Source organism: Xiphophorus maculatus, chromosome 3, assembly GCF_002775205.1.
Source record: "Xiphophorus maculatus strain JP 163 A chromosome 3, X_maculatus-5.0-male, whole genome shotgun sequence".
NCBI lineage: Eukaryota > Metazoa > Chordata > Actinopteri > Cyprinodontiformes > Poeciliidae > Xiphophorus > Xiphophorus maculatus.
Genome location: NC_036445.1, coordinates 16,615,921 through 16,641,446, shown reverse-complemented (window position 1 = coordinate 16,641,446; position 25,526 = coordinate 16,615,921). Strand labels below are relative to the sequence as shown.

Below are 25,526 nucleotides of genomic sequence, written 5' to 3'. Positions count from 1 at the left end.
TTTATAATTTGATTATAAATTATAGCCTTCAAGCCTGGGCAATCTTATTGGAATAGTAGATATCAGAGTAGTATCCAGTCTGAACGTGCATTGTCATGTGAGTCCAAGAGAAGTAGTCACACTGCAGATGATCATCTTAAACATGAGGCATCTCTTGGTGTAAAGTCCTCCCTACTTTCCTGTTTCTTTGGCCTGACACCTTTTATTTTGTCAACAATTTCTTCACTATCATAAACACAAATTTTGCTGCTGAGCAGAAAATCACGTCCAAAGAAAGCCTTTTAAAAACCAGATGTTCTTGTAATACAAGAATATTTGGTTCCTTGAAGGCGAAATGAGTAAACTGAGGTGTATTGTCAATGCAACATCAATGTGTGCAATCTCACAATCAAAAACGATTGCTTTGACACAATATTGAGCTTGCAAATATATTATGCCATATCATGCTCTTCCTTTTGCGCACACCTTGTTTATGTCTTTATGACAGAAGTGATGAAATGGCAAGAAAAAGAATCATGGGGGAAACTCTGGTCATCATTTGATGTCACAGTGATAGTCAAGCATATGATCCCAGTCTTATATTGATCTAACACTGTTCAACCCCAGTATTCCCGAGTCCCAGGCGTCAGCCCCTCACCTGTGAGCTCCCCCCAGGCCTTGCTCTAGGAAGATATCCCGGTCTCTCTCTAATAAGATTCACTTATACCCTCTGGTCTTCCTGCATCAAGATCCCTGGATTTCCCTCAATTGGGTCTTCATCCAAAGTCAATTTGACTCGGAAGATCCTACCCTGAAGCCAGACAACAAGTTTTTCAAAGTGAGAGGAATACTCCAACTCATCCAGCCTTTTGAGGTCGTGATAGTGGTTGTCATATTTGTCCAGTCCATTGAAGTTGGATTATGACCTTAACTAAGGGTAGTAACTTCTTGGATGAGTTGTTGACGGTCTGTTGGAGCAATTTTGTCCATTTCTGGCAATGTTCACCACTGTCTCATGCTTTTTCTTTTGTGAATAACGACTTTCTCTGTGGTTTGCTGGATTAATAAAGTCTTAGAAAGGACTTTGTGACCCTTTACTGACTGATCAATATCGGTGACCTTTTCTAATCTGCTTGTTAATTTCTCTAGATTGAGGTACGGTGTGTTAGCTTTTGAGATTTTTCAGCCTTCCTCATGTTATCTATTTGAATGATTTCACAGGTCCGGTAGTGATTAGGACCAACTTATAAAAATATGCTTAAATACAGTTAATTTATGATTTAACAAGGAGGGCAATTATTTTTGTCATACACACTCTTTCATCTGGATAGTTGTTTTTCTCCTGATAAATGAAATAATAATTTGAAGACATCTTTTTGTATTTAGACAGATTATCTTTGTCTGGTATGAAAATTTGTTTGGTGATCTGAAAGATATGTGACAAAACACCCAGAAGTAATCTTTGAAAACCAAATAATATAATATAGATTAATATAGAATTAAAAACTCTGATGTTCCAGAGATTTTGAAACAAAAACGTAGGTAAATGACGCCTTATGGTATGAAACATTTGGCTTATTGATGTTCATAGTTTTATTATTAAATAATCAGCTTTTCTGTTCTGGTTCAGCCCGCAGTTCCTGATATAATCTATGTTTCAAACCAAAACACGACCAGTCACTTCCTGTTGATCTGGACTTGTTCAACCACCAGTCAGACAATTGCTGGGGTCCTGTGCCATGTACCAAAATAAAAAACAAACAAGCAACAAACTCTGTCATTGCTGTTGTTAAGTGTACAACCTAATGGTGGTGATTTTTAGGGTGTGTGGGTGTCATTTGTAAGATAGAGTCTGGAAATATGTGAACATTGGGCGTATGAGTCAGCTGGTGTAGGCAGTTATTTAAAAAGATTTTCTTGAAGATTTGCAAGATTTGTATCGATACATGTATTCGGCTAGCACGGCTTGTGTCATGTGGTTTCGTCATTAGAGTTGAAACGCTGCAGGACTCCCCCTCTGAGGGATTTTTTTAGATCTGCAGATCAGATAAAGTGGCTGACAGAATCCCCGTCTGTCTCAGATACAGTCCTTGTCCACCTGAAAGCAGACAGCAGTGAAGAAAGTGACTAAGGAGAAGATGCTTGCTTGAAGTCAGTAGATAATTCCTGCAGCTAGTGGTTGCTGGTGGCTTTTTGAACTGTGTGAAGCTCTGGTTGAATATTTGCTCTTCAAATCATTCATCCATCCAAATGCTCTTGCACACCTTTGTTAGTTTCACCTGTATTCTCTCTCTCCACACCCGCTCCATCAGCCCAGATATCCGCTTTGTGTTCTCTTTCTTCTATCTCAGCATGAAATTATGCAGTGGCCGACTGGTGCTTCGCTCTCAACACTCAGACCAATGTCAATCTAGGTCACACATTGACCACGTGGGTTTGTATGCGGGCAAACACACAGTCTCGCACACAGCAAAGATAAACAAGTGGTTGCATTTCTGCATGAGTCACAGCCGTCGTGGGCAGAGGTGGAAAGTTTCCTTGTTTGGGCTAATCCCCCTACTGACACTTTTGATACTTTTATTGAGTGGGTCATGTGTTTTTGTTCCCATGTCAGCTTTGTTGCTTCATCTTGAGCTGTTCGACAATAACAGAAGACTATATTATATATATATACTTGGTCAATCCAGTCAGTACTGCTGAGCCTTGTTTATTATGTTGGTAGAAAGAAAATTAAAGATCGAGATGCTATCAATAATTTAATAGAATTTGGCTGCTTTAAATTTGAAAATATGCATGTTTATATTTGAGGAAGTATTTTTATTTTATCATCACAGTGCTTTTGTAATATAATTTCACCCCAGAACAACAATTAGTCAAATAAACCAATTAAACTCTAAAGATAGGATAGCATTCATACCACTAACAAGATGTGCAACTGTGCGCTTTTTATCTAATAAGACTTAGTCTTTTGTTTTATAATCACTCAAGCAGCAACCGCTTAGCTTAATTTGTGGATCAAAAGGAAATTCAAATGTAGTTATTTTGGCTGCAACAGTACGTAGTAGTTGAGAGTATGTTTACACATTTAAATGACTTTTTCTTCTGGATTTTGCTGATTAAGATTAGCATTTTATAATGTCATTTTGGATTAGGTGAAAGTTTGGCATTTTGCTGAAAGGATGAGAACATGAACTAGATCATCATTGCAAAGGTTACTTGAAATTGAGAATGCTTACATATTTAGTTCTTGATGAGATAAATCTATAGGCTAGTTCACTTTACATGCAGAGACGACTTTATGCACTGCTTAGCTTCAGCTGTTTAGATCAGATAGCTCAGACTGAGGTTGTTTTTGTAAGAAACTGCATTTTAAGCAGTTTTTCTTTCCTTCTGTATGGCACATTTCTGATACAAACTACAGTTTCCAGTCCTGCTCACAGAAAACCACATGTTTGCTAATTGATAAAGTAGCAGAAGCCAACAAGAAAGTCTGCAGAGTCTTCAAAACATCATCAAGAGACAATGTTGGATAATTTTATCAGGCAAAACAGCTACTGTACTCGGGTTACTTCTGCTGATTTACATTTGTTTTACATCTGAGATTATAGGGTTAATAGCAGTTCCATACATGCGAAACATAATTTGCATGCTGCATAATAGAGTGGCATTTAGCGCAAGCTGGTAAAGAATCTTCTTTGGGTTTTTCCAGCAAAGCTGAAGGCAGTTCTTTAACACAAATCACATTATTAATGTTTTTTTCTGCAAATTCAAAGTTTTTCAAAGTTTCAAAGTTTTTCAAAGTTTATTCATACTTAAATACTTCTGTTTTATAATCACTCAAGCAGCAACCACTTCCCATTGATTCCCATTGTGCTAGATGATTATATAAAAACAGTTTTATCTCAACCTGCATTTCTGGTTTCTGAACTGTATGTATGCTGATCAAAACTGAAATATCACACAACACTTCATATTATATAAGCATAGTTTTGTCTGAAATTTGCCATTTTAAAGGTGAAACTAAGTCAGGATTTGAAAGTAAAACAGCATGTGCTTCTTAGCATTTTAATTTTAGGTCTTCTGGCCCAGCAGTGACTTGGTACTTTCAAGAACTAGTATTGCTAGTATCGGTTTAGCAATGAAACCAGCAATGAAACCAGCTTGGTGAAAAAAAAAGGCCTTTGAAAGGTTGCATAATTAAAAATATGTTCACCAAATTAGCAAAGACATCTTCATATTAGAATTTATTGGGAATCAAGTCTAAAATAGGTCAACCTGAGAAAGAGGCTGAGTGTATAAGAATAACAAAAACATTTGACAATGCATATTGAAATTGCAAAAAGAATGCTGTTTGAAAGTTTGACACATGCAATTTTTCTAAAATGGTTTTATTCTGTGAATCATTCATTCTGCGATTTACGATGCAGATGTAGTTTCAGATTTACTAATGGAACCACCACAATATTAACCAGAGGATAAAAAACTCTTGAAACAGTATTTTATATGTAATATGTTTAATGTAAATCCAAGAATCATCAGTTTTACTGACGGCAGGATTCAAGGCGATCCACCCACAAAGCAGCAGATATCATTCAAATTTAACGTATTTCTGGTTCATTTACATATCCAAACATAATTAAGCTGGATGACATGTTTGACTGTAGGCAGCACTTTGTCTAAATGATGCACAATATGTCTATATTGTGCATCAGCATCAAGTATGAACAGTTTAGCTTACAGAGGAGGAAAAGCAAATAAGTTTTTGGAAAGAAACGTCTGATCACGAGTCGGCATGTGGCTGTCTATAATTACACACACACGCACTGTAGTCTGTATGTGGATGCTTTTTATTTTTACATGTAGATTCATTTTATTTGTAAGTTGACTCATTACAGGTCATTGGTCAGAATCACACTTCCCTCTGATAGACTGAGTGTTCAAAAGAGACACTTTCAAGTCTGCTTTACAGAACAGCTGACTGATTTTTTCCCCTTCTGTCAAACTTGACGCCAAAAAGTTCAACTGTTTCAAACTAACGAAAAAAACGTTTTAAAAATATTTTTAGCAACATCTGTGTAGATCCCAATACTTACTGATGCAGTTAATGATCGGCTCAAACTCACAAGGGCCATGACAGTAAAGTAAAAATTAAACATTTAAATGAATTTTAAAAGCAAGCACTACATGCACTTTTTTAATATACTTATTCAAAATTATACGTACAATTCTAACACTTGACAGAATTAATAAAGTTAATTTAAATGTATAAGTTTTCTCCCCAAACCTTGTTAATCAGCATTTTTCATAAATGATCTCTTTAATTGAGATCAGGGCTTCCAAAAATACTTTTGATGCACGTTTTTTGATCTATATCCTGCTGGGAAACACAAGCATGTCTTAATCTAGCTTTCAACACCTGTCCATTGAGGTTGTTTTTCTGCTTGCAACTAATGTAAACACATCATTAAATATTAGAATATTATATCAGACCAATACAACACAATTTTTATAAATAAAAAGTAAGTTTAATACCTGCCTAAAAAATATTTTAAAATCTGCCAAGTGAGCCTCGTTCATCACTTATTCTAATTTATTAAATATGACTATAGTTTTGTCTATATCTACATTAAAGATACATAAAATACAAAACTTTATCATCTATTTCTTGTAAAATGACAGTTTTAGTCTTGTGAATCTTGTGATCAAACTATTTTGTTATTGTTTGATTTATTTGTGTTTTTCTTTGCATTTGACTTTCTTTCCTTTCAGGTGCTTGTTTTGCAGAAACTAAGAGCCACCTCTCGAGAATAACATCTCGCCATGATTCACCCAGACACCGGGGTGGATGTTGTTTGACAGTCTTCACGCCCCGTTAGTGGGGAATGGGTCAGCGTCAAACATTGCCTGAAACTGTGCATGAAAAATGCTCTGCTAAATCTGAAACAGTCTGCTGTGCACGTAGCCTGTGAGGGAATCTGCACGAAAGTTCACACTTGGTGGGGGAAAAAAGAAGCAACTCATTGGAAGAAAGCAGGATTTGGGGAACCAAAAGTTGCTTCTCTTTTTAGACAATCTCGCTGTTGCTTTGCACATTTCCTTTCCAGGAAGACCTAATTGCCTGAGAAATATCTTTCGTATGAATAATGAATATGTGTATTTTTTTGGTCTAGTTTCTAGTACACTTGAAATAAGACAAAACTAACTTACAAGTAATTTTTCAGCAAGATACGCAGTTGTTTAAGTAAATAATTCCTTAATATTGATGAAGCACTTGTTCCACTGGCATATATTTCATTCTTTTCCAGTTGTTTAAGTGAAATTATAACATTTCACCGTGTCATTAAACACCACATGTTTAGGTTTGGTTTGAACCATAACAATTGGAACATATTTTATATGAATTGGTGATTTCGACGATGACACTCGACAAAATCTATTGTTTACTTGTTTCTCAATTGGTGATTATATGTTTTATGTCTTTTATTTTTGTGTTTCATGATAAAGCACTTTGAACTGCCTTATTGCTGAAATGTGCTATTCAAATAAACTTGATTAATTGATTGATTGCTCATCTGCCAATGAAACTAGGACTTTTTCATCAATATTACAGAATTACAGACTTAAAACAAGCTCCTCTATCATGCTGAAAAGTTACTTGTAAGTTAGTTTTGTATTATTACAAATGCACTAAGGTATTTTCATTAGAAACTAGATAAACAATGGTAAGATTTTGTGTTTTTGCAGCTGTAGTGGAAAATCCAGTTCTTGTGTTGCCTTCTAGTTAGCCGGAGGTTTTTTTTGTTGTTGTTTTTTTTTTACAGAGCGTTAGCCGTTTATGATTCACTGCATTCAAAATTCATCACCTCACATTTGACACCTGGTGTTAAACAAAAAGCAAGGTGCGGAAATATCTTCCTCATGGCAACCTACGACTGCCATGTAGGTGCCAGTTCAAGCATTGTTATTCTCTCTGCAGTCCTCTGTGCGCAGGGTGAGGCACTCCCATTAATTTTTACATGAAAAATTTCCTCCAGTGAAAGAGAAACGTCGGGACACCTCTTGTGACGTTCACTGAGCTGCATAGCAGAGGAGCAAGTATGTGCGCTTGCTGTTCCTTGTAACTGGAATTGCTGACTTGGTGAGTGAGAAAGAAGCCTGAAAGTGTTGACACAACTCGATGCTGATGTAAGACGTCTAAAGGGTGTCACTGAGTCACGCATTATCTTCTTGAAGGTTGCAAAGCAGAGTGCGTTTTTAATTTTTTTTTTTGATGGCCACGGTGGCTTGGATTGTTACAAAAAAGGTATCAAACCAAGCATGCTGTGTTTGTTGAGTGTGTTTTTTTTTCTGTCCTCCCACAGACGCTTGAAAATAACCACATTACAGAGCACCAGCTGCACTTCAGCTTTCTGAGCCTCGTCTGAAGGGGTAAAAAAAAGAAGATAAATAAGGTAATTATCCCTGGAAACAGTTAAAGAAGAAGCTCAGTTATATTTTTGGATTTAGGATTTAGAAAAAAGCATAGGGAACTAAATAACGCTAACACAGTTAGCTCTGTACTTTCTGACATACAAAGAAACGCTACTATAGACCTGTGTCGATATTATGTTAGATGTGATTTTCTGCAGTAATTTTTTGAGAAACTTAGATTTTTCATGCTGCAGTTGAATTCATGTCCAACTTGTTACATTTAGGTGTTTGATAACTCAGCAGATTAAAGTGCAGTTTATAATTTGTTTATCAAGGCTTAGCATTTTAACATCTTTAAGATTTTATGTTTATCACATATTAATTAACAATACAGCTGTGATTTCTGTTTATCAGACGAAGGTTTTAACTTACTTTCTTTCTTTTTATTGTTGCTACCTATAAGAAACTTATTTATGAGTTACTTTATTTGACTTACATTCTTGTTTGAATTTTGTTTTACAAATTAATTTAGAGGGATTTGTCTATTTTTTCCTAAATTTACTCAACAAGTCAGCAGTTTCCAATACACATGTGAGGAAAATGAGGGTATAAAATCGCTAGTAGGATGTCACTGACTATTTCCTGAAAATCGGTCAAGTTAGTAGTCACATTATGCCATAAATGTGTCAATTAGATAACAATTTTAGATTAAAAATTTCTATTATTTGATTGCCGTGATGTAATATTAAAATTTTCTAAGACATTGAATTTTGGGTTTTCATTATATCTAAGCCGTAATCTTAAAAAATTAGAATAAATATAATTTTATGTGTTATAAATCTATGAGTTTCAAATTCTGAAACAAGTGACAAAAAATATTAAACTTTTTCACAATACTCAGATGTTTTCATATCTACCTGTATCTAATAATTTGTATACAATTATTATGCAAGTCTTATTCTTCAGGAGTATTTTTTATTAATCACCAACTAGATGCGACGTTTTTGTGACTGTGTCCACGTTAAGGGCTTTGTGAAATCTGTTGACTCTTAAGATAAAAATATTTTATGCCAGATTTTGACGTATATAGGTTCCTTTTTTTAACTTGATCCTTTCTTGAAGAACATTTGCCTGTATTTCCTTAATATTTTAGACACAAGCTGTTCCGCCACACCGTTATTTTTGGCTAAACTCCTTTTAAAGCAGCAGCAGTGTTTCAGGGAGCTGCACCTTGCTGCTCCCCACTGCTTCCATGTGGACTTGTGAAGTTTCAGCGCTCATGATTGTACGCTATTGATCCTGTGGTGATAGTGGGAGTGAAAATTAGAGCAGCTTTAGCTCTGTCACTGGAAGACAGCACTCCTCCCCTCCCCTCCCTTCCCAGCTGAATAATCTTCTTACTCACCGGATGTGATTCACCTATCTCACTCTGTTGGAAGAGCGCAGTGTTGTCTAAATGTTTGCTTGATAACGTTGTGTAGTGTTTGGAAAGTTCTGTGCCTGCTAGATAAATAACTTCATCTGAGTCTCAGCCTTCTGTGCTGAAACTGACTGAATGTGAGCAGAAATATGTTGGCCGGGGATGTTTATGACATTTGAGGTCAAACAGCTCAAACTAGACTTCTAACTAATTTATTGTGGTACATTTTATAGATCTCAGTACTTGGCTACTGAACTTTTATGTTGGAGTGATTAGTTTAAATAAATGAATAAATAATTTTGGCTCTAAAGAATTGCTTTCTTTGAGTTGATTCACATGAAAGTACTGCAATATTATCACAGGATACAACATTAGTGAAATAATTCAGTTATCTTTAAATTTTACTTCAATTTTACAGACGAGATAAAATTAGTAACTCTATTCACACATTGATGCCTAAAGCAGAAGTGATTTTATTGTGTTTAAACATTGACTGAAGATCCGGCTCGGATTTCAGAAGTAAAAATCACTGCAGTTCGGAGTGTTTTGCACATAATTTTTCATACTTTTAAGACACATTGAATGGATTGCACTGAAGTTCACTGACACAACATGATAGTTTCATCAGAATTGGTAACGTTTGAACATTGAGAAAAACTGATAAGGCCTCAACTCCGACATAATTCACCCTTTGGTACGTCTGATTCACATTGTATTCCTTGTGCTCTCATTCAGGTGGCTGATGCTCCATTTTTTAAAAGCAAACTGTTCATGACCTGAGTTGTTTTGGAAAAGTTACATGATAACAATGTCTTGAAAATGTTAAAACACGTGTCTCAGGAAGCTTTAAAATGACCAAAGTAAAGTTATTGTCTTTTATCAGGTTGTGATTGGCTGTAAGGGTTGAATGTGGCTGATTCTCTTCAGAATTTACAAACGTTTTAGCCAATATTTTTGCTGAACAATGATATTCAAACCAAACAGGAAGTGAAGCCTTAATAGTAACCACTACTAAGGCAAGAATAAGTTTGCCAGTTTTCTCTGTGTACTTCATGTCTCCCACTGATGCAGAGGCTTTCTGAGCAGGCTTTGTTTAGCGAGAGACGATGGGCTTACACTAACCCACTTGGCTGATGTTTGGAGCCCCCCTCCCACATCACAGTTTCTGTTCCACTTTTTACTCTTCATTCTTCTCATGCTGCCTTGATGTCACTGGTAAATTATCCTCTCCCTCTGCTGCCCTCTCTTCAAACTCCCCCGCTCATATCTTCCCTTGCTCTCTCTTTCCCTCTTCACGCTCCTTCGATCCATGAGAGGGGAACTTCCATTCTAGCTTCTACCCAGGAACAGGCTTCCACTGTGGAAAAACAGCTACATTATTCGACCGGGATGGGATGTCTCTTCAAAAATAGTCTGAATAAAAGGATATTTTCTTTTTTAAAGGGGCAGCATTATGTAATATGGATTATTTTTGTTTAGCTTTACATCATGTTGTAATGTTATTCCCTCATCGAGAACATACCTGGAGTGTTGCTTTGACTCTTTGGATTGAGGGAACCAAGCGCTGCCACTAATCCTTCAGACTAGTGGCAGCAGCAATTAGCATCTGCTGAGCTCATTATATGAGCTACTTCTCAGTCCAGTGATCTGACAAATGTTTGTAAACGCTTGATAGAGGAATGTTGTTTGGAGTGTCGAAAGAACAGGGACTTCTTAAAGAGACAGAGGCCCAATTGCAAAGTCAAATTTCTCTTCAGTCATGTTTGATATATACAGCATTTTTATAACAACTAAACTGAAGGCAACACAATTATTTGATTGTGCTATAAAATGATACTATGTGGCTGGAAAACGTAATGTCATCCCTTTAAGTAAAGTTTCTAGTGATGTATGCTGCATTTTTCAGCTTGCATGGGAATTTTTTGACAACTAAAAACTACCAATCGTGGTCTTAATTTGCCTAAAATCTTTTCACAGTGCAGCATGTCTATTTTTAAACCTAATTTCCAAATAAATTTAAAAAGATAATTTCCTGCAGTCAGGCACCCACATTCAACAGTCCATATAATTGTCTCCAACACGGAAAGCAAATGTGCATATCGGTCCGAATCTTCCTCTCATCTGCTCCTGAAAGACGGCAGCTATAATTGGCCACCTATCAGCCTTAATGGACAGACAACACACGTAAGCTGGAGCTCAGTCACACACTGGAATACACGCACACACTCTCAGGAAACACAGCACGAGTCATCATATTCAAAGCAGATAGAAATAGACACAGACTACATGAGGTAACCACAGTGGCGTAAGCAATACCATTACCTCAACAAAGATCTTGACCAGTAACCTACTATTGTGTGTGTGGCTGTGGGAGCCTCCATGAAGGGCCAAAGATGTTCTTTTTTTCCAGGAAACGGACTCAGGCTTTTCATGAGGTATGCCTGGAACTTACACAGTCCTTGCAGAGTCCTTCCTCTCCTCCTTTTTTGTTGAGGAGTTTTATGTGTCTCCGTGAAAACTTGGGAGCGCTCCTGGCCGCAGCTGTGGAAATGCTTCGCTGGCCCACTCCACACAGTGGGGATAGTGGTGGAGACCCTGCGTAAATGAGTGTTTGGGTGGAGGGCCGAATCGGTTTCACTGAGAAAAAATGAGCAAAAAAGAAAAAGAAAAAAAGGAGAAAGTGGTATTGCTTAATCTTAATGCAAGCTGTTCTTTCTACTCCCTTTAGTTCAACGTATGCTCTCCTGGTCAAAATATTCTCATTTGGTGCTGATGGATCACAATTAGTAGGCAGAACTTTAAAATGCAGAAAGAAGAAACAGGAGCGAGTGGGAAATAAAGTAGGCACATTTTTAAAAACTGCATCTAAAATCAAGCAAGCTATTAAACAGCCGAGCAAAAGTTTAAGGCCGTAGCCTTATGGTTCTGAATCTGTGCGGAAATGTATCTTTCCTGTCATTTTTCATGCTTTCTACCTTTGAACCTGGCAAGATTGTTGGGCTGCACAAGCAAGGCCTCTTGCGAGGTGCTTTCACAGAAACAGTTGGACTAGTTTTCAAAAATATCTTGAGAGCGACCAAAAAGGAAAAACAAAAAAATCCTGTACTTGATTCCAGCCAATTAGGTTTGTGAAGATGCAAGTAGATACTCGATCCAAATTCCATCAACCATGTCAAAGAAAAACCAAAACACTGAAGATTGTATAAAATTGAAATTGATGTGCGGTTGTCAATGATTTTCTCACAACCTGGATACCAACCATTATCACAAGAAACCAGTATTTGTAATCTTCTTCCCAGTTTTAAAATTTTGATGAGCACAGTAAAGTCAGTGAGAGTGATTCAAGTTTTAAACTCTCGTTACTCGAATTGCTATAACATATGTGGCAGACTTGACTCTTGCTCTGAAGTCACACCACTTTACAGTGGCTACATTCACACAGCAGACGAATGCGACGCAAATCAGATGGTTTTGGGTTTTTTTGCCCATTAGCGACCCATATCATAGCAGTCTGAACAGCCCAATTCAGTTCAATTCAATTCACTCCAGAAAAAATCCGATTTGTGCCACTTCCATTTGCGGTACTGAATTGGACACATATCCAATTGTTTTCAAAGCCCCTGCAGTCTGAATGTTCATGTCGTATTTGATCTGATTTATGTCGATGACGCAAGACGTTCGTCGTAATTCTGCATCAGAAGAAGCCAGGCAGAAAATCCAGACATAAACAATGACCGAAAAATGATAAAATCATGAAAGAAGTTTGTGTCAGTCAAGCTCATCACAATCCAAACAGACTTCTCTACAGAAGTTGCACTCGATGCTCCACAAAGGCAGTTGCTGTTGTGTTGTATTGAGAGCACCTAAATATCAGCTGCATCCACTAACTTCGAAAAGAAATAAAATATGGTGTCCAGATATTTACAAATAAAGATTTTTTTTTATCTTAATGAAATATGTACTGGTAGCATACATAAACATGTAACATAAATGATTTTCCGAAAAGTGCCTACCAGGAAAAGTCATTGTTTGCTATCTTTACCTTCCTCCTGCACGTTAAAACCACTTTCCTCATCTTCTTCTTGTTTTTAATCGAACAGCCTTACACACACACTTCCTCAGGGCCTCTTTAAGTGGTTCTTTCATCTTGAAGCAAATTCGCTCTTGAACTTGAGCCGTCTGGAAATTACGGCAACTAATAATAAAACATTGCACACCATTAAATAAATAAACATGTCAGACTGGTTTGAAAAACAGGACTATCCTCAGTGTGTTCAATTTACTTCTAGAACCAGTGTGAACAGCGCGAGAAAGAACAAAACTGTGGGAATATTTGTCTTGAGTGACGAATCATGACACCAGCCATTGATCTGAACAATGTGCAGCTTAGGAAACTGATAAATCAGAAATCCTGCTCTGTGTCCTCAAACCGGTTTGCCAAGCGCTCTCAAAGGATCTTTTCAGTAGAAATGTTTTGCGAATACAAACCAATCTTTTAAGTTCCCAGTGTCTGCCTCTCAGGAAGCAACCAGTTGATTACCTCAGCCAAAATCAGCCAATCATCTGGTCTTGAATTACATCATAGAAAGTTGGTGTGAGTGTTGGAAGCTCAGTGGTTCTGCTATTAATCACGTTATAATGCTTCCAGGATTTTTTTGCAGGTACACGGTCGATCAAACCTGGATTGATTTAGTCATTAAGTTTTGTGAAGGGGAGCTGGGAAATTCAACAAAAGCCATCTTTTACTTTATGAGAGAGCATGTAGAAAAATTTGAGAGTGATTTACTTTCAAGCTATTACCATATTATATTTTTTAAAGAGTTTATGGTTGTGTAATATGTAGACTGTTCCCACACATCATGAAACACAGTGAGAAGACAGACAATAGGGCACAGCTCACTGTTTCAGTATTCTGGTTTTAGATCAGCACAGAATTTGCATTGAATCTTGTGACGAATCATGTGCCACAAACCCACTAAAATTCACATTTTTTCTGTGAACTTTAAATTTCTCCTTTTGCTTTGTGAAGCGTGAAACCTTTGAAGATTACAGCTTACTTTCAGAAGAAGCAGCTCGTACATTTGGATATGCCAACATGCAGATCAAATTTTTTTCTCGCGTGCTGACAGGGACTGTCCTTACTTTGCATCATGGGAAGCCCCATTTGGAGCAGTGTCCTGTTGAAGATTTGCATGCTCTGTGCTGACTGCAGGCTGTGGTAACTGTTCTCTGTAACAGCCCGCCTGATTCAACTCTGATCTGCCACTCTTCTTGACACTAATGCTCTAATAGGTGATTAGCTGTCAGACGTTATTGTGTTCTGCTTTTGATTCCCATATTACATTGGAAAGGCATGCACCCTGTGAGGCTGCTTGCGTTTGTGTGCACGAATGTGTGTTTTACTTGTAGTAGAAACTGTTTGGGATTCTGTGCCGTGGAATGTCTGGCAAGACTCCCTGTTTTCCCCAGCGGAGCAGGCCATTCACATGCAGCCATCAGTACTGAACACCCAGTGCTGCGGGCCTGGAAATATGTGTCCACTTTCATGGACTAAAAGTGGCTACGCAGTCCATGAGATCTTAGCTCATCGGTTTAACATCTGATCAACAGGAAGTGACCAAATCAGATCAGGTGTGCCTCTTCCCTATATTCTCAATCCGATTTCTGGTTTCTTTGCTCTCAATTTCTCTTTTTATTTTCTTTTTTTCCTCTCTCTTCCTTCTTTCTGTAACTCCAGTTTGACCTCGTGACTCATCTCTCCCACAGTGACCACACCAATGCTGTCTATCTTACACAGACGCAGCACTGACCTAGACCCTCATAGGCACACTCCCACGCCTTCACGCACACACACACACACACACACTCACCCCATTGCGTCACTCTCCTGTGGTGTGGCAAGTTACTACGACGCAGCTGTTTCTCCTTAACTGCGCTGGAAGCCTGGATGTCAGAGCTTTGTTGTGTGTGATTGACTGACGTCTGGCAGCATTTCACATATGTGGGTGATATTGTGCAGGACCTCGTTACTCTTTGTGTTGAGGACAGTCAGAATTGTCAGATGTGACCTCTTACCCTTCTGTGACACACTGACAGGAAGGTTACAAATTAAAAAAGAAAAATAAGCACAACATTGATTTAAATATGGCCAGTGTACGCCACACAATGCGTACACTGGCACTGATTCTGCAAATCTTTAGTGTTTTACTGGAAAGAGGCAGCATGATTTCCTCAAAAAGATTTTCACTCTTTCTCACCATCATACTATGGTGACAGAGAAGCTTTATGATAGCCTATCCTGAGTCAGTGGATCTGTGCTTATGGCTGCTTTCTTAGAACAAGAAGGTGTTGGATCCAAACCCTGGAGGCAACAGACTGTTAAATGTGGAGTTTCTTCGCTCTTCTCCCCACAAGCATAGGATTTCTCCAGGTGCTCCAGTTTCTACTTACAGTATGAAAACAGGTTAGGTTAAAATAGCATGTGAATAGTTACGTGTCTTTGATGGACTGGTGACCTGTTCCAGGTGAACCCCGCCTACTGCTCAGTGACTGCAGGACAAATGTGCCAACGCAAGCTCCTCCCATTAACTCTGCGCTGGACAAAATGGTTACAGAAAATGATTGAGTAGCTGTAGGTTAGTTTGATCCCTGTTACCTAAAAAGAATAAAACAAACATAAATATTTTCATTAAAACAAGACGACGTCTTAAAAGAGAGGTCACCTTTGAAATGAGATGCTACAAGGTTGTGAACCACAGTAAGTGAATAAGTGGCATTCATTGCTTCTGTATGTTTTCAACTTATGAACCTTGTTCTGCTGGGGGATTTCAACGCTCACATGGTTAATGACGGTGAGACCTGGAGGGGTGTGGTTGGCGAGGAAGAGCCACCCTGATCTAAACCGGAGTGATGTTCTGTTATTGGATTTGTGTGCTCATCATGGATTGTCCATAGCGAACATCTTGTTCAAGCAGGGTATCCATATGTGCTCTTGCACCAGGACACCCTGACCACAGTTCTATGTTGTATTGTTGTCCTCTCATCTGATCTGTGGCCGCATGTCTTGGGCTCTTAGGTGAAGAGAGGGGCAGAGCTGTCCACCATGACCACTCTGGTGGTAAGTTGACTCCAACGTACCACTGGAGGGGCAAGGGGAAGCACGTCCTTGGCAGTGGCGGAGGCCCGGGTAGGTGGGTGGGTCTCATGGCGCCCTGGACAGTTGGAGCTGCAGGTTGCAGATCCTGTTCTAAACCATGCCTTGATGCATTAGCTGCAGGGTTGTTGTCCTGCTCAAAGATGATCCTGTGACTCAGTTTCAACTCTTTTGCAGCCGATAGCTGGTTTTCTACCAGCTATCGGCTGGTAATTACAGAATTATTCTGTAAATAGCTCCATCAATCTGTCCAGAAACTCTGACCACCATTTCTGTCCCTGTTGAAGAAAACAATTGTGATCATGTTTAACTCTGCAGAATTATTCTCTGCACTATGCCTAGCTTGTTTGTTCCATCTTCTAAATGTCATGTCAAACTCTAAATTGGACTTTTTATGGATTTCTTTTTGTCACCCTTTCACAAAGAAGGCCATATTTGTGACATGAATGACTAATAGATGTCCTGTCAACAGATTCATGATGCTGTATCGTGCGATCAAAGCCATTTGAGTCTAGTTTGATATACTCTGAGTTTAAATGTACTGTATTCTTATGCAAACCTAAGGCAACGTATTTATTAAACTCTTTTAAGAACCTAAATTTGGTTTTTAGGATGCGTAATGGAAGTAGTCAACATCCTAAATTCATATCACAAGAAATGGTTTAAAAGTTGGCAGTAAAAACTTTTTTCTTAAAAAATATCAGGCAGAAATAGATTCATGTAAGAAATAAATGAATAAAAATAATACTTGACAGATTTGTCCAACTTAACTAGGAAATTTTTCTTTACCCTGGATTAAAATTTTCCCTAATTTGTGTGTGTGTGGGCGTGCACGTGTGCGTGTGTGTGTGTGTCCAGTCATGGTCACCATGGAGAAGTCCTACTAAGAATCGTCATGACAACTCCAGCCATCGACAACTGTGTTATAAGCCAAAACACGTAACCGTCTCCTACGCATCAGCACCGTTCACACATACGCTGATCCACACACACAACAGACGCCCACACGCACGACGACGTATATGACAGATTTTAAACCCGAGTGTCAAAATGGAGTTACTTGTTTATGAGATAAAATTAGGAGAGTGTTTTTCTTGGACAGATGGATGGTAGAGATGACAAGTCCTGAAGTGCTGCTACTTTTAAATCTGTCAAAGTTTTGTCTCATTGGAAAAGAGGAATAAAGATTTGTTTCCATCTCAAAAGGATGCTGAAAAATTAATTTCAGGTATTTTAAAAATATTGAGTTTCAACATCAAAACACGTCTTGTTGAAATAAAAGTGCCAGCAGCATGAATCTGCGGCTGATAAAGTCTCAGGGATTCTCGCCACCAGCTCACAGCTCACCCTGATCACCTCTTACAACAAACACACACACACACACACACGTGCACGCCCGCTCCCGCACACACACACACTGCACAAGCACAACGGTCAAGAAAGAAGGAACCTCCTCCGCTCCTGTTTCTGACCCATTTTCATGTGCAGGCTGCTGTCGAACAGCCCTGCCGCGCAGCCCTCCTTGTTTCCACTGAGGTGGAAAATGCTGGTGAAGTGGAGAAGAGAGGGGTGTGGAAAGGCAGGGGCCGCGGCAGATGAGCTTCAGGGCGGAGGAAAGTATCAGGATGAGTGAGTGCGTCCATTAACTCCCCCAGAGGTGCACCACAGGGGGGCTGAGGGATTTGCCCCTGCACTTGTGCTAAGTGTGTTTGCCTACGAGTGTGTTTGGTCATGTGTTAGTGGAAAGGTGGAGTTCTGGTTAAGAAACATCCGATCTCACTTTCCATCTCGTCTCCAGTGTCCAAAACATCAGAAAACCCTTCCAGTGAACCTCTTTCTTCTCTCTTCGGAAGCTTCTTGAAGAGACACCGACTCTCTCCAGTTTGTTCATTAAAAGTGTTTTAAGTTTTTTAGCTCTGGTTGTAATTTTATGGAAAAGTTGATCATTTTTGAAGTGAGGTTCAGTTAAAAGTTTATTCATCACTTTAGTTTTCAATTTTCAATTGATATTTCTGTTTTTCAGCACATTTAAAATACTTTAAAATAATCCTCCTCTACTCTTGTTGCCTCTGCAGCTGCTGCTCAGGTCTTAAGTAGACCCTCCCGTTCTTTACTCCTCTGATCACAATCCTCCACATATTCATAGCTCTCCTTTCTGTAGGCTTGAATATCTTGCATCTGTCTCTGCTGTTATTTCCTGTTGCTACAAGTCAAGATTTTGTTCATTAAAGGCAGATTAGATACAATCCTTACTTGTAAAAATCTATTAGTATCCTTTAAAGATTTATTTTTATGTTTTTGTCACTCTTAACTGTTTCCTATTATTAAATTAATTTTAATATCAGAAAAAGCTAACCAAAGTGTGTTCAAATAGAAAGGAGAAAACATAAAACAGTGATGCAGGTTTCACAGAGCAGTGGGCCTAACAAAATTACTTCAGGAAAGTAAATTTTCTTAAGTAAATTTACTTTACAACTCATAATAGTACAACTAGAAACAGACTTGGGAAAATGGCATTTATGACCTACATGGTGAAAACCATGTAGGTCATAAATAAAATAAAAAATAAAAAAAATAAACTGAAAAATAAAATAAATGCAAAATTTCCTGCTCCCATTTCTCAAAAAATGTCTTCATGATGCTCACAACCTTTGGGAGAAAATTATGGGGACAAAGTTGGGACTTTTGGAAGGTGTCCCATTGGATCTGGTGTAAAACTGACCCAACATTAAAAACAAACAAACAAAAAACATTTAGGCCTGAACATGGTGGTAATGAACCACTAATATCTGGTCATCAATCCATGACCTTAGTCACAAATGTACACAGCAGGACAACGAAGAAAACCACACCAGCAAAACCGGTTCTGAATGGCTAAAAAACCCCAAAATAACAACAACAAAAAAAACATAACGGAGGTTGTGAAGTGGCCTAATCAAAGGCCAGAATTAAATCTGATTGACATGCTGTTGCATAATTCTAAAAAAGAAAAGTTTTAATTCTTTGCTGAATTAAAACAATTCAGCAAAGAAGATTTGCCAAAACAAAACAAAACAAAAAATTTGCCACAGAAATATAAACACAGAGCTGGTTCAAGCAAAGTTGGCAGAAGCAGTTATTAGATTTACAGAGCAATTATGTTTTCATATGGGGCCAGGTTTAATTGAAAATATATTTATTTCAAAGTTGGACAGACCATGTCCCCTTAATAAATTATACTTTGAAATAAATATATTTTCAATTAAACACAAAACATTTAAAGGCCTTTATATCCAACGTTTAGCTCTTAGTTGGATCACTACATGTCCCATAATGCATCAGGATAGTGCAGATTGTTGGACCCTTCAAACCTAAAAACATTTAGTAACCATTGCTTTTTCACTGAATGTTTCGCTGAAAAATACAGTACCTACAGATCAATTTTCCAGCTTTTGTGACTGCTTCTAATAGCAAGTCATTTTCTAGAGTCAAAGTGAGATAGCTGCTTCATTTAGTCAGAGTTTAATCATCCTGGAGATATGCAGCTGTTTGGAAAACTCCTCATTTGTTGATACGTTCAAAGTGCTTTTGGGGAACTCCGATCACTTGAGAAAAACTAAACTGCGACCTAAAACTCTGGATGTGTGTGACGTACTTACTATTTTTAAAACCTGTTTCCTAATTCAGCTGGTTTTGATTTTTTTGGTATTACTCATAGTGTGTAGGGTTGGAGAGGGTGTGGAGTGTCTTCTGGCAGTGGCCGAAGGAGAAACCCAATCCAAGTACTTATTAGACCAACCTACGAAGGGATGTGGAAAATAAATGAATGGGTGCATATAGTTATACTTTGTAACACAGAATCCCTTTTTGCAAATAAATATATCAAATTTCACTTAAAAAACCTACTTTTAAAATCAGTGACCTTGTAGTGACTACAGTGCTTTGCGAAAGTATTCACATTCATGTTTTTTGACATTACAGCCACAAGCTTCAATGCATTATAGATGATATATCACCACAAATATGAAGTTTTCATGAAATGCCGCATTCAGTGTACATTGATATTCAGTCCCCCTTAACTCAGATGCTCCTAAATCAAATCTACAGCAAAGGATAATAAAGTTGTTCTGGTCAGATTTGGCATAATTTGCAGTATTTCCAGTGTTTTGCTGTATTTAGCGCTGAACATCATCCTGAACACACCATTCCTGTGGTCAAACATGGAGGTGGCAGCATAATGCTTTGGGGATGCTTTTCTACAGCAGAACTATGGAAGCTAGTCAGAGTTGGTAGGAAGATGAATGCAGCTAAATAGACGACAATCCTGGAAGAAATCCTGATAAAAACTGGACAAAAACTTGAGACTGTGGAAAACTTTCACTTCCAGCAGGAAAACAACTCTGAACATACACTGAAACTATTCAAGTGTAGTATGGCCCAGTCAAAGCCTAGACCTAAATTCAACTGAGAATCCATAAAACTGATTTCCACAAATGCTCAATTACTCAATTTGATTGCTTGCGACTTAGTAGAGCCAAGAAAATGCTTAAAAACTTTAATTCTCTTGATGTACAAAGCTGTGATAGATTTACCCCCAGAGGCTTTCAGCTGTAATTGCAGCAAAAAGATGCTTCTGCAAACTTATTGGCCTGAACACAAATGCTCATAACCGTTTCCTCCCACAAGTAATTACTGCTTTGTGTTCGTCTACTACATAAATCCACATAAAACATAATGCAGTGTGTGGTTATAATGTGACAAAACATAAAAAAGGAAGAGCTGCGACTAAGGCACAGCAGGACTTCCAGATAACAGATCAATGATGAGAAATGAGGAAATGAATTTGAAAATTATTGTGGCTTCTTTTAAATACACATTCATAATATGACATGGAGCTATAATTGTTCAGTGTTGGCTTGTGGTGATTTCAGTCAGTTTTCTGTGAATACGAAGCAGGACAACTCACTGGCGTGCAACACCTGCATGGTGTTTCACCTTGTTTCATGAGAAAGAGGCCAACTCTATCGATACTCAGTCCTGTGGGAACCGAGGTTGGAACTACAGGCCTGGGATCCGAAGCAGATCTTGCCACCCTTTCCTCTGAACCCCCTGGTCACAGAGTCAGCGGGTTTGTGGTCCACTGATCAAGGTAGCGACACCACCCACTTGAGTCTCACTTGACGGTTTCGTCCCGCTACCATGTGATGTAAATGGAAGTGAAAAAGGACACCCACTCACCTCTTAGTGCCATGACAATCATATGACATCAGTTTTGCAATGACAAAGCGTTATTATCACCTGTGCAGTCCTGCTGGGCATTTCACGCCGCAGTCAGATGGGCTGATTGAGGCGGGAGGTGATGTATTTTTGAAAGTTGGCGTGGGAGCGTGCGTGTGCAGATAAAGTCAGAACGATGATGTTGTCACACTCGCTTTTCTACCGGAACCAAAATTTGTCGTTCCACCACATGAGTGGAAACCGGTGGAATCTCGTCGGCTGCAGCCCTCGCCGCGTTTTTCGAGACCCGCAAAGAGTTGTCTTAAGCTTCGTTTGCACGCTGCATCACATCCACAACTGGAAGACGGCGTGGGCGCTTGTGGCAAGGAAGTGTGCACTTTCACTGGCTCCTCTGGTGAGCATGTGTGTGAATGTTGTCAGTGTACTAATCCTGGAAAGAGAAGTGAGGCACTTCTGCTGTTTGCTAAGAATAGTCTGCAGTTTGCATCACTTCCTTTTTCTGATACATCATACATGCACACACACACATACAAGGTTGAACAATTTCCTTATCTGGCTTGATGTGGCAAGTATGTTCTAGGTGTATGTGTGAGTGTGTCTGTATCTGTATCTGTGTGTGTGGAAAGCAGCTTAATGTAATAGTACAACGTGTGGGCTGGGAAACAGCTGGCGACTCTAGTTAACGCACATGGCTTCATTAAGTGCAGCGATGAGGCTTACTGTACGTCTGTCCTGTCGTACTCTGCTCAGGCATAAATGTGTGTGTAAGTCGGTGTGTGTGTGTCAATGCGTGTGTGAGTTACAGAGAAAGAGTGAGAGTTGGAAAGAGATGCCTCACCACGTGACGTAAGTCTCTGGTGTTTTCCAAACCAAGGAAGTGGAACCAGCAGTGACGAGGATGTGATGTCACTATCAGGCTTTCTTTCTAAATCAACCTCGTGTTTCAAGATGCTTTTTTATTTCTTCCATTTTCCTCACTTTCTTTTTGTCTGTTTTCATGTTTCCATCTGTCTTTGTGTTTGTCCTGGTGCGTCTTTGCACATGTCTGCTCTCCTGCTATCGCTCTTCATCTATTGCTTCTCTTCATGTTACGCTGCAGGAGAGTGGGCGTTTGCTGCTCTTTTTTTTTATGAATGGGTCGTGTTGTTTACTCTCTGACAAAGCTATTTCTGTTAGCTCTGATGATGAACACATACAGTGTGACCACACCAACTTCCTCTTCGTTTACTCTCCGGCCTCTGATTGGCTGAGCCTCTCCTCTCAATGGCAACGGTTTTGAGGTTGAGAGTGTGTGTTTTTAGTTGTGCATGCGTATGCGCATGTGGGCCAGAGTGTTGAGGGGTCTCTGTGGGCTTCCTTTTTAGTGATAACTGATAAAAACATCCTGTTTCCAAGAGAGAGGCAATCTTCGTTCTGTTTTTTTTTTCTTTTTCCAAATGATGTCAGCACAGCCCACGCTGTAAAGGACAAATTTATATTTCAGAGTGTGACTGAAGAGGTGTCGCAGCTGTCAGCGCAATGTTTTTGAGTGAGAAGGGAACTGATATCTCCATTTAAATAACTAAGAATACATTAGAGAACAAACTTTGTTTTACCTTTACCGATTTTAACAATTTTTTTTTTGAAAGTTTAAAAATTTTGTTTATTAAAAAGTGTTTTGAGCTGGAAAACCTTTCCTAAACATTAACCTTCATTCACGACTCTTTCTCTATTTTCGTACTTCTTTTTCTGAGATTTTCTTTTAAGCAAAATTTGCTTTCTTGATTTGTACCCCAAATAAGAGATGCCTTTATTTCTAACTTGAAAGTGAGAATAAAAATTACTACAGTACAAAATATTTTCCGACAAAGACATGAGGCCGTTATTGATGGCAAACACAAAATGCAATATTTATTTATTTTTTGTTTAAAACAAAAAAAACTTTTTTGTCGCAAATCTTGTATACAGCCAGTCTAAATACAAAATGCACTTTTAAAAAGATAATTTACTTTTTCAATTATTTGTTCCAAACCAACCTGGCCTTATGTGAAAATGTAACTGGCCTCCTTATTGAATCATGAATTTAAAATTACACATTTTTGGTTCAGTTTCCCTATCCACGTTAGTATAATCAAGAAATAACTTAAATACAACATGAAGTAGGCAGAGACCTGAAAAAACAATATGTAAATATCCAATCCAAAGAAAGCCAAGAAATCCTGAGAAATCAACAAAAACTGCAGGGTTCAGTGAAGGTCAGTGTTCATGACTGAATGATAGGGAAGAGAGACGACAAGAACTGAATCTAAAGTTTGCAAAAATGGCTTGTGATCCATAAGACTTTTGGGAAAATATGCTGCAGACGGCCAAACAAAAGTAGAATATCAACAGTCAAACATGGGGTGCTGTGGTGGCGCAGGGGCAAAGCATGACCCACGTTGAGGCCTTAGTCCTTGTAGCGGTGGTCGTAGGTTCGATTCCCGGCCTGGCGACGTTTGCCGCATGTCTTCCCCCTCTCTGATTACCCTGTTTCCTGTCAAACTACTTTCAAATAAAGGCCACTAGAGCCAACCAAAAAACGGTCAAACATGGTGACGGTTCTGATGGTTCTGCTTTGTTGCGTCAGAACCTGGCAACTTGACTCAACTGGAGCAACAGTGAGTTTTTCTCTCTAGCAGAATATTCTGAAGGAGAAAGTCGGTCCACCAGTTTGTGACCATGAAGTTTAAGCCTCCCAGAAAAAGTAAAATGAAGAAGTTGTTTTAGCATTGTTTAGTCAAAATAAAAATCAGATTAAGACACTTTGAACAGGAAGGTTCACGCTCAAAGTCGCCTACATGTGACTGAATTGAAGCAGAGCGGACGACAATGTGAAACACTCAGTCAATTATTGCAATGCTCAAGAGCGGCACAAATAACAAGGCAGCATTACTTTTTCACAAAGATCCAGCTTTGATCTGAATAGTTTTATTTTTCTCCTGATAAAAGAAATTATTTTAATTCAGATTTTTGCATTTTTTCTCAGATTAGATTTGTCTGGTATTACAATTTGTATGAATTTTGTGACTAAGAACATGAAAAGAAGAAATCTGTTAGGGAAAGAAATATGTTTTCCTTGTAACTCGTGTAGGGGTGAGCAGAGGTTTTGCGTGGTGCAGCTCTTACTTGGGGATGTTTGTGGCGGTGGTCGAGACGGGCTGAGGTTAGCGTGTGAAAACCTGGGGCCTCTCAGATATTACAGGCTGAGTATTTTAGAAGTTGTGATGAAGCTCCCATCAAATGAGGCTGATAAAAGGTAACAGCTGAAATATTTTAGCATCATTCTCCTTTGAGCTCAAAGTGATTTATGCTACCTTACTGTTTTATAGTTTCATTAGACTGACATACATGATCTGTGGTGATGAGCCACATGCTTGAGACACGCACACTGAAACAGTGAAGGTCTCTCTGCTCTGTTTCAGAACAACTGATCCTTCCCAAAACACATTTAAAACTGCTTTATTTCCTAAATTTAATAATTAAATCATAGATAAAAAAAATATAGTTTCATAATCTTTTCAAATAAACCTGTTTCCTGCAGGGTTCACTCATTTCTTTTGCTGAATTTCAGTATTGACATCTTTTGTCCAGCCTCTTTACGCGTTTGTGTGTTTACGCGAATCTGAATTTGTGCGTTTGAACCGCGCTGAGGACATCCAGTTTCAGTGCTTCTCCTCCACTGCTCTTTCCGGTTGAGGAACAGAAGTTTTTCTGTCGATGGGGCTTATGGATCGGCACATTCAGCGGCTCTACCCCCCAACTCTCTTGCCCACACAGGAACAAAGTACTGTAGATCCAGACTTTTTTGTTTTGTAGTCAGTTGACAGAAAGGAGACCTTTTACTTAAAAAAAAAAAGTAAAAGCAGTTAAGAAAAAAACTAATGTTAACAGCAACGTCTTGTGCTCTTTTACCTCAGAGCACACACAGAACCATAAAAAGTGTATCCTGCTTTGGGCAGGACACACTTTTAAAACCATCTTCTATGCAAAGTTTTATGGCTTTTTAAATTTCTGCCATTAAATGCTTATAATTTATTGTGGAGAATAAATGCAGAATTTCACACTGGACACTTTTATGTCTGAAAATGTCAGTTTCCTGTGAGCTGAATAAAACTGTTTTAAGGGGCTTCAGATGCATGTGAGAAAACTGTTTGTGGATTAAATGCATAAAACCAATTATTACTGTGCTTCATCACATTATGTAGGTTTTTGGAGAAATTTATTTGGACATAATATAAGTGCATTAACCCATTTAATCCCACCAGCAACAATTGTTGCCAGAGATTTTTTCTAACTTCTGGAAGCTCTAGGAGAATTGTTTTGACTTTA

The 25,526-nt window shown here is 38.6% G+C and overlaps 1 long non-coding RNA gene across 1 annotated transcript in view; it reads left to right on the top strand.

Moving 5' to 3' along the window:
• LOC102221606 overlaps positions 1 to 25,526 on the top strand; it is a 69,536-nt gene that overhangs the window by 5,360 nt on the left and 38,650 nt on the right. The window contains exon 2 of the long non-coding RNA XR_312829.2: positions 7,341 to 7,430. This is a non-coding gene — a long non-coding RNA (uncharacterized LOC102221606). The remainder of the gene's footprint in view (positions 1 to 7,340; positions 7,431 to 25,526) is intronic.